The sequence below is a fragment of the Nicotiana sylvestris genome, chromosome 7, assembly GCF_000393655.2.
Source record: "Nicotiana sylvestris chromosome 7, ASM39365v2, whole genome shotgun sequence".
NCBI lineage: Eukaryota > Viridiplantae > Streptophyta > Magnoliopsida > Solanales > Solanaceae > Nicotiana > Nicotiana sylvestris.
Genome location: NC_091063.1, coordinates 69,923,137 through 69,933,974, shown reverse-complemented (window position 1 = coordinate 69,933,974; position 10,838 = coordinate 69,923,137).

The following is a 10,838-nucleotide window of genomic DNA, read 5'->3' as shown; positions in this document are numbered from 1 at the left end:
CATCTCCTATTTTTTCCAAATAATCTTTTCCTACAAATTGGCTCTAATCTCCGTTAATTTTTCCCATAACATTAGTGTCCCGGCCTCGACCGAGCTACACAACAAATGTATTATCTATTAGCACATTTAACCTTGATGAAATTGCTGAATAATGAGTCATTTATCCGCTGTCATCATAAAAAAGTATAATAAAATGGTAAAGATTTCTTTACCCTTAGTTACATATCTTGAATTCGAACCCTAATAATTGAGTCTCCTTTGAAAGGATGCGCTAATTGCTTACCCGTAAAATACAGTTAAATTTATACGTAATTATAATAAGTGAATTAATTTGATCCCAAGATGATAAATAAATTAGACGAAAATATAAGACTTAGCCTTGAGGTTGAGATAAAACGACAAAAATCGTGATTCTGGGAGCAGGGCTTCCAAGGGCAATACTAACACTATAAACGAGCAAGAAGATAAAAGTATATTTGTATATTAAGCTTTGAATAGAATGTAGTATATATTTGTCAGAAAATATGTGCCCTTACAATGATAATAGGGCTCACTATTTATAGTTGCACCTAGGAAACAAGGTCCTAGGATCAAGATGTTCTTTAATAACAATTATGAGGGCCATTGAAGAATGTGTAATGGTAGGCAGTGAATGCCAAATTCTCTGTAACGGGCGTATACCTAATGCTGTAGAATATTCTCCATTAAATACTACCGGGTGGCCGGGGTTTATCTTGCCATTATGAATATCATTCTCTCCGATAACAAACGAGATCGTTGCCTTCAGACCCAACTGTCTTCTGTCTCTAGCTCCACGTGCCCCTTTCTCATGCGATCATTTAATATGAACATATTTTACTCTATACAGATAGTCCCCTTACTTTCCAGTGACATATTTTTGTGTCATCAGAAAGTTGGTAGAGGTACCTTTTTTGGACGAAAGTTCTCTGACCCTCCCTGAAAAGTTTCAGATGGTTGATTAGACGCACATCTCTCTGCATTTAATGCCCAGAACACGTGTCATCCCACGGTTCAACATCACTTTTACCGGTTATCGAGGTAATTATGGTCACGATTTTAGCCGCCTATTCCTTTACTTATATGCATCAAACTTCTCCATTTACATTTCATAACTTTCCAAACTCTCTCGAACTCTCTTTGCTTAACTCATACTTGTCTTCAACTTTCTCAAATCTTCTTCTCTAGCAAAAATCCTTTTCTCTCTTCGGATAACAATGGCATCTTCTTCAAAAAAACATTAGTTCTTCAAAGAACTAAGGTAAAGCTGATGACGCTCATCCTCCTACAGTAAGCACCATCATCCCAAAGAGTCTTGTCACAACTAAAGACTTCGAACAGAAGTACCCTACCGCTAACCCTCACACGTAGGTTGTTGGTGTGTATCTTTATTCTATAAGCCCTTCTAGTATCCCTGTTGTGAAGTAAGACTGTTATTGTCCTAATTTAAACATCATCGCTCCTGACCTGGCGGAGCGGATAACCTTACCCAAGAAAGGTTTACGTATTTTTATACGTATCCCTTCACTTTGGGGCCATTCTCTTTGAGCGGGGAGCTTGACTCTGTTATCACGGAGTTCTGCATTTGTTACTAGGTATGCCTGACTCAAGTAAGTCATTCTGTGTGGATGACAGTTGCTTGTCTCCATCGTCTATGCCAGGAGACGGTAAAAGAGCTAACCTTGGCTCGATTAGTGGACCTTTATTCCCCCAAGATTTTCTGGGGGGGAGGGGGAATGATAAATTTCAGCAAACGTGGCCACCATACTTTGCTATCCAGCATGGATGATGACAACGATCATGGATGGATGGAACGGTTCGTTGGAATTACCACCAGTGACATCATTCCGGTCACGACTCCATCCTGTCCGTAATTATAGAACTGCAATCGTAATTCACCGTTTGTCTTTTCTTCTATTAAACATTGCCCCATGTCGTTATTGACCTTTTTTCTTTCGCTTATTTCAGCAACTCTGTGGATACCACCTAGGGTTGAAGGCTTGGACCGGTGGGTCTAGAAAACTTTGGACGTCACTACGCCCGAGACCTGCACGTGGAAAGAATTAGCCCTTAATACAGGTGGAAGGCCAAAAATCATAGTAAGTCGAACTTATCTTGTTTTTACCTTTCGTATAAGGATATTGATTAACCTTTTTCTCCTGTTGAATTCAGGTCTACCCCAAGGTTCAGTTGTCGCCCTCAAGGAGGGCGTTTTGGCTAATCATGTTGACGTGGCGAGGCTGCTACAAGAGGTTTTTACCCGAACATGTGTCTCTGGGCCTGCTTTTAATGTAAGTGCTTCTTCTCGGAGTCTCCGACCGGAGAACACGCAACCAAAAAGGAGACGTTCCTCCGCAGCTAGGGGAGAAAATAAGAAGGCAAAGAATGTCGTGCCCGAGTTGTCTTTTTATGTTGTGGCGATAAACCCCGCGCCTGAGCCAACAATAGAAACTGCGATGATCGACGTGATGGAGAATTAGTGAAGAGGGGGCTTCTTTACATAAAAGACGACGACCTTCCTCAGCTCAATAGAATGCTCAATCTATTGAGTGAGGTACACCAACCGAGGATGATGCCTCGACACTTTGGAAGAGTATGTTATGGTGGAAAATACTAACTCTCATTTTCGAATCCCAGTTGTTGTGCCTAGTACCGTGAGTTTTAGTACTGAGTCCCTGCCATATTTGATTTATGAATAACCAACAACCAGCACTGCATTTGCCGCAGCTGCTTTGCCATCAGCTTCATCTCCTTCATCACCAACTCTGCCTTCGCCACCAACAACTACTACATCATCTCAACTGGTCACAGTTTCCCAAAAGGCTGGTATCCCTCTTCGCCAGTCTCTAGTTCATTGGAACCTGGGGAAAAATTATGTTGCCCCCATAGAAGATCCCAAAAAAGGAGGAGTGTTAACATCTCGATTTCTATTGGATGCCATATGTTGTCCTGGCCGGTGGAACTTACAAACTATCTGAAGCCTTTGGCTTTAGAAAAAGAAAGGGATAAAATACAAACTCTCTTGGGAGAGTGTTTGTTAAACAATGCCATGTACAACGCACCATCGGTATAGTCTTTATTTCCTTTGTCATTTCTTCTATCTTTGTTATGGCATGATTTTGAATTTGTATTTTTGTTTCGCAGGCCAACTCCTTGCTTCTGAGGGCCTTCAAAGGTTGATTCGTGATAAAGAAGAACTTACCTTCGAGCGGGATCAACTTTTGGCTGAGAGAGATCAAACTGCTACTCACTTCTCAGAACTAGAAGCAAGAGTTGTTGAGGTCGTTGAGTTGGAGTCTCGGTTACAGCAAAGCGAGTAAGAAGTAGTGACTTTTAGCCAGGAGGCCACCCCATTAAGGGCACAATTTGAGGAATCTAAGGCCAAATGGGTTGAGGTCCATAATGTCGTTCTCGCTGCATCCGATCGCAAGGCTACCACTGCAGAAAGATTGAATAATTTGGAGGCAACCTAGAACTCCAAAACTTGAGAAGTTACTGCCGCCAAGGCAAAGTATGCCCGGTTGGAGGAGAAGCATAAGAGGACCATCGAGTACAATAGATTTTTCAGCTCTACTGTCTACGAGCTTGATGTCAGCCTCCAGGCCACCTGATCCACGCGGGATAACCTTTCTACCAAGGTCAAAAGACTTAAAGAAGAACTCCAGCACCGAGCAACTTCCCTCGTTGTTGAAAAAACATATTCTATGTATAATAGGAGGAGAAAAACCTTGGAAGAGGCCAAAGCTGGTGTCATTGACTTTGATGCCGAAATTGCTAAGGCATGTGAGCGGGAGTCAACTGCCAAAAGGGGTCTTCCTGCCCGACCTGATGCTATCGCCTCTTCTGGTTTCGATTATGAGTCCTCGAGAACTGAAGAAGAAGTGGAAGGTGATGATACTGAAGGCAAAAATGGCGGCATATCCACCCACTTCTCCAGGGGGTGTAGATGTTACTCTTCCTCCGAGTTCTGGAGATGTAGTCGCTTAGTTTTGCTTTCTTTTCTTTTCCATACTTTTGTAATTGTACTACTTGGCGCGTTTTCTATGAATAAAAGTACTTTTTCATTTAAGTATTGTGCAAATTTTTCTATTTGCATACTTTTCGTTTAAGTATTCACGCAACTCTTTGCGTACTTTTCGTTTAAGTATTTGCACTCTTTTAGTTTAAGTATTTGCTCTAGTTTTACTCTTTTGCGTTGAATTGTGCAAGGCTTTGAGTGCATTTTTCCCCGAGAGCATTTGGATTCCGGGCATAAGTTCTTCCGATATTAACCCTTTAATGTGAGGGTTTTATAAGAGAGGGCCCTCTTATGTTTATGGTGCTCTTGAAAGGACGTTTCATGTTCATTACAATAGTAGAATTTGAATTACTTGCTTAACTTTCAAATGATAGAATTAATTCACCGTTCAGATAAGAAACAAGATAGAAATTAAAGGATTTTTCTTTATTCCTTTCACTTTCAAAAAGTACATAAGCATTAGTTGTGCTAAAAATAAATTGTCATTACTTGTGGCTAACTTGTACAATTTGTTTCTACTGGGATGGCCGTCTAATCCCTAGTCTCGATAATACAACTTTATTTTCGGGTTTTGTATTCCGGTCAATGTGGCAGTCATTATTGTCGTATCCTCATATCATCCCCCTAGTGTTCGAATGTGAAGAATGCGAATTTGAACACTGGAAGACTTGTTCGAGATTCTACTAGTGGATATTTAGATAATCTTTAGTTCGGTAACAAGTTTCACTTACCCTTAAGAACTTTATTATCAAGCCAAAGACTATCTAATAAACCCCGGTAGCTTGCACTCATGAACGGTCGGGTAACCCTTGTCTGATAGAAAATTTCACTTCCTGTTAGGAACTTTTGCTACCAAGCCAAAGATTACCTAACCTCTACATAGTGATCCATCGTTTGCGTGGCTTATCATTCTAAGGTCTTATTTCTGCTGACGAAGCTTCCTTCGTATTATGCTTTCCGTTGCTGCCTCGTTAAAAACCTTGTAAGAAAAATCCAATTGGGATAGAAATTAGACAAAGGAAAAAAGAATGCATCACATAATCACTTTAGTGTAGGCGAGGCCCATCAGCAATAGTATTTTTTGAGGTGTGCCACATTCTAGTTGATCGGCAACTTTTCTCCATCTTGGTTTTCCAACTCGTGTGATCCTTTTCTGGTGATGACTGAAACCCGGTAGGGGCCTTCTCATGTCATACCAAACTTCCCTGCATTGAGCTCCTAGGTGTTCGCAGTTACTTTCCTTAAAATCAAGTCTCCTACTTTGAAATAATAGAAGTTGACTCTTCGATTGTAATATCTTTCCATTCTCTGCTTTTAGGCTACCATCCTTATATGCGTTAAGTCCCTTCATTCATTGAGCAACTCAAATTTGGCCAACATTGCTTCGTTGTTTGTTTCTTCATTCCCCCAGAAATATCTCAGGGTAGGATCTCCTACTTCTACCGAGATTTAGAGCTTCTTCACCGTACACAAGAGAGAAATAAGCCCCCCCCCCCCGTGCTTGACTTGGATGTTGTTCGGTAAGCCCATAGTACTCCTAGTAGCTCTTCGGGTCATTTACCTTTGGCTGCTTCAAATCTCTTTTTGAAATTTTGTATATTCACCTTGTTAGTTGATTCTGCTTGGCCGTTTGCACTCGGAAGATAGGGTGATGATGTGGTTCGTTTGATTTTTAAGTCTTCAAGGAACTTTGTGACCTTTGCGCGTATAAATTATGGCCCGTTGTCACTAGCTATCTCTTTTGGTATCCCAAATCTGCAAATTATATTCTTCCACAAGAAATCTACCACTTTCACATTTTCCAATCTTCTGATAAGGACCTACTTCAGCCCACTTAGAAAAATAGTCAGTTAATATCAAAAGAAATCTTACCTTACCGATTGCCGGTGGCAGTGGTCCAACGATATTCATTCCCCACTTCATTAATGGCCATTGAGACACAACTAAGTGTAGTGGCTCTGACGGTTGATGTACCAACGGTGCGTAACATTAACATTTATCACATTTTTGAACATAATCCTTGGCATCTTATTCCATCTGGGGCCAGTAGTATCATGTCCTAATTAATTTTAACACCAAGGAATTCACGCCTGAGTGATATTCGTAGATTCCTTCGTGGACTTCTCGCATAATATAATTAGCTTCGGAAGCTCCCAAACATCGATCCAATGGGCCGTGGAAAGATCTTCTGTATAATTGACCTCCTTTGAAACTATATCGCGTTGCCTTAGTGTGTAACGTCCGAGATGCCTTGGGATCTTCAGGAAACTTTCTGTGCTCGAGATAGTCAATTATCTCATTTCTCCAGTTTCAGAGTAAGTTGGTCGCATTTACCTCGTAATATCTATCTGCGCCCAGTACCGAGTGCATAAGTTGTACGACCGTACCAGAGCCCAATCCTTTCATTTTCGTAGATGAACCTAGATTGGCTAATGCGTCCTCTTTCGCATTCTTTTCCCTCGGGATGTGCGTAATTGACCATTCCCTGAACCGAGCAAGCAAATCCTGGACTTTCACACATACTTTTGCATGCGTTCCTCTTTGGCTTCGAAGATCCCGTAGACCTGATTTACTAAAAATTGGGGGTCGCATTTGATTTTTATGACATCGGAGTCTAGTCCCTAGGCCAGTTCGAGTCCTGCAATTAAAGCTTCATACTCTGCTTCATTGTTAGTTAGAGGAATGGTTCTTATGGCCTGCCTTAGGATTTCTACCGAGGGAGTGGTCAGTACTATGCCAAGCCCGGACCTCTTCACGTTGGAAGCTTCGTCCATGGAGATTTTGATTCTGATACCATCACTGCTTCTTTGGTAGCCAAAGGTAACAATCTCGGACTGAAGTCGGCCACAAAGTCGCCCAAGACCTGTGACTTAATCGTAGTCCTAGGCTTATATTCTATGTCAAATTCACTCATTTAGACGGACCACTTGGCCGGCCTACCCGAAAGTTCAGGTTTATGAATAATATTCCGCAGGGGAAAAGTGGTCACTACTACTATCGGTTGACATTAGAAATAAGGCCTAAGCTTTCGAGCGGCTACTACGAGAGCTATGTCTAATTTATCCAGATGTGGGTAGCGAGTTTCTGCTCCCATTAATATTTTACTAATGTAATAAATAGGAGATTGTGTATCTTTGTCCTCACAGACTAAAATGGAACTTATCGCTACCTCCAAGACCGTTAAGTAGATCAACAGTTGTCCACCTTCCTCCGATTTTGACAGTAATGGAGGACTTGACAAATACCTTTTCAAATCCTTCAAAGCCTGCTGACATTGGGGGTCCATTTGAAGTTCTTCTTTTTTTGAGCAGTGAAAAGAAATCATGGCATTTCTTTGAAGATCGAAAAATGAATCTGCTCAAAACGGAAAGTCTTCCTCTCAACCTTTGAACCTCTTTTATGCTTGACAAATGATCCGGGATATCTTTGATGGCTTTAATTTTATCGGGGTTAACATCGATCCCTTTTTTGTGACAACAAGATTCCTAAGAATTTACTGGAGCTAACCTTGAACGCGCACTTCTCGGGGTTAAGCTTCATGTTAGCTTCCTTAAGATGTCAAAAGTTTCTTGCAAGTGTTTAAGATGATCACCTGCTTTCAAAGACTTAACCAGCATATCATCTATGTAAACTTCCATGGTTTTCCCTATTTATTTCTCGAAAATTTTGTTCACAAGCTGATGCTACGTGGCTTTAGCGTTCTTTAGCCCGGAGGGCATCACATTATAGCAATATGTGCCGAATTCCGCTATGAACGAAGTTTTTTCCTGATCCTCTGGGTTCATCTTGATTTGGTTGTACCCGGAGTAAGCATCGAGAAAACTCATTAACTTGTGCCCGGCGTTGCATCAATCATTTGATCAATGTTTGGCAATGGGAACGAGTCTTTGGGGCACGCCTTATTTAAATCCTTATAGTCTATGCATATGCAAAATTTATTATTCTTCTTTGGAACTACTACTATGTTAGCTAGCTAGTCATGATACTTTACCTCTCGGATTGAACTGATATCAAGCAAGCGAGTTACCTCTTCTTTGGCAAATTTGTTTCTGACCTCGATAATAAGACATTTTTTCTGTCTTACCGGAGGGATGTGGGATCCAGGCTTAGTGTGTGCACGACCACTTCCGAAGGGATACCTGTCATATCAGCATGCGGACACACAAAACAATCGATATTAAATTTAAGAAATTCGATAAATCTAGACCCGAGCTCGGGGTGTAGTCGTGTCCCCAAGTGGAACTTCCTCTCCAAGAACTTTTTGAACAATGTGACTTGTTCAAGCTCTTTCCTTGTGGATTTTATTGCATCCGTTTCTTCTGGTACCTGGAAATATCTTGGTACCTGATAAGATTTTGACAACTCTTCCCCTGGTTGACTTTGCTCGGCTCAGGAGCAGGCGTTGGTTCCTGTAATTGCTATGTTGCATGCTCTTTCCCTTTGCTACTAGAAACTGAGATTGCATTCATCTCTCTTGTTGTCGGTTGGTCACCTCTTATTTGTTTAATTCCCATGGAAGTTGGGATTTTCAACAACTAATGATATGTCGATGGCACAACCTTCATCTTCTTACATTCCGGACTTTAATAGTAGGATGAGTTGTAGTAATCCATATGAGCTTGAAGGGATTAAGACCATTCATGAGGCTATAAAAAATTTACGACTATGTTATTGTAATACCCCATAAGTTTAACAGCATTGATACCGTTATATACATTTGATATGGTATTTATTTTAAGTGAAACATTTTTGTAAAAAGTTTGAAAAATATGATTTTATATAGTTATTAATATTACTACTTCTGGATATGCTTTAAATTATATACGTAATATGGGAAAGTTTATAAATGAGATTTTCTTTATTGTAAAGATAGAAATTATTTTCCTACAAAGAAAAGAAGGTTATCTTTTTGCTAGTTTAAGAATTTAAGCATACGAAAAATTATACTCTTTATATGAGATTAGGAAAATTAGAAGTTGATAAAATGTATGTATTTTTACATGGATGTTTTGATGACATAATAGTGTATGTATTAATTTTATAAGGTGCCATAATTTATTAATATTTTAATAATAGTACATTAGAATGAGGACAAGACTATTTTCGAGGTTATAAGTATTTATGCTTTTTCAAACAAGTGATAAGTAAGTGTTGTAAAGGTCAGAGGGTAAACAAATCGAAGAAAGCAAGTTTCGTTGATGTTTGATATTTTGGGATAAAATACGGTCCAAGCTATAATACCCCATATTTATGAACCAGTGCTATACCACATGATTATGATAGTAAGGTATATGAATTGTATTACTCCCTCCATTTCAGTTTATGTAAACCTATTTTCTTTTTGGTCCGTTCCAAAAAGAATGACCCCTTTCTAACTTTGGAAATAATTTGGTTTAAACTTACAATTCTACCACTAATGAGAAGCTTTTATAATCCCACAAATACTTTGGGTCCCTTTTTGACTTGTTTAGAACCACAAATTCTAAAAGTCTTCATTTTTTCTTAAATTCCGTGCCCAGTCAAACAAGTTCACATAAATTGGAACGGAGTGAGTAGTATTTAAGTGAATCGAGACATAGAAATTATTGTGTGAATAATTGGTTAAATGTTGGTATAAATTCATGAAATATGGAATTTGTTATAAGTGGATAAGTGTCATTTGTATGAATCTACGTGGAATCATGAGGATAAAGGGGGCTCATGACTAATCAACTTTATAAGGATTACGATGGCAGCAAGTAGGGAATTTAATATTGACTAGGTAAGTCTTGGAGCTAGGTGACATGATTAGGGAGTTTTGGTGGCTTAGTCATCAAATTATTGAGGTGGATAAGTAATTAAAATGTTTGATAGGATTGATAAGCCTCCCAACGTGGCATCCAAGGAAGGCCCAATAAATGACTCTTAAGTCATGGAGCAAGACGGCACATTTAGGAAATTGGTGGATAAGTTTGGTGAGAACATCATCCCCCATGCGGCAGCAAGTATGGGTCTTGATCAAGAGAAATGGTGGCTCTTTGGTTTATGAGATTAGGTGACATTTTAGGAAAATTTGTGGGCTGCCACATGGCATGAAGTTGGCTAAGGGTGGCACAAAATGTGCACATGAGTCATAGCACTTGATGTGCTTTGCTTACACGTGAAATGTAAGCCTTAAACTTTCATGTTATTCTTTGGCAATTTGAGAGATAAAAAGAAGATTTCAATCTTTCCTTTTATTATTATGGAGTCCCCTTCCTTTAGAAACATAGAAAAAGCATACATCCATGATACTCCATATGTCCAGCAACATGAAATATGCCATGATCATAAGAAGTGCTTAGTTCTTGTTCAAATATTTAAAGGAGCAAAAATTGTTCTTGGCAAGTTCAAGTAAAAGAGTTTGATAAATTCTTCAAGTAAGATATGTTAAGAATAATTGCTCCTTCCTTTGGCATGATTCAAGTAACGATACGTAAACGCAATGCGATTTCATAAGTGGTTCTACTCTTAGAAATTAAGGATGTCTATGTTATTCATTCCCGTAAAGTGATATTCAAGTATTTCTAAGTATGTTCCTAAGTCTATATTGAGGTATATGATAAAGATGTTAATGTTTATAATATAGTGATACACTCATCTTCATGAATTTACCACCGCGCTAAGGTCGGTTAGGCAATCATACATATTCATTTACCACGATGTTACGGCGGGTTGGGTAGTTATGTATCATTATTTATCAGTGGTTGGGCAGTCATACATTTACCACCGTGCGACGGCCGGTCGGACAATTACTACTTATCAGTTAAGCAGTCATGCATCA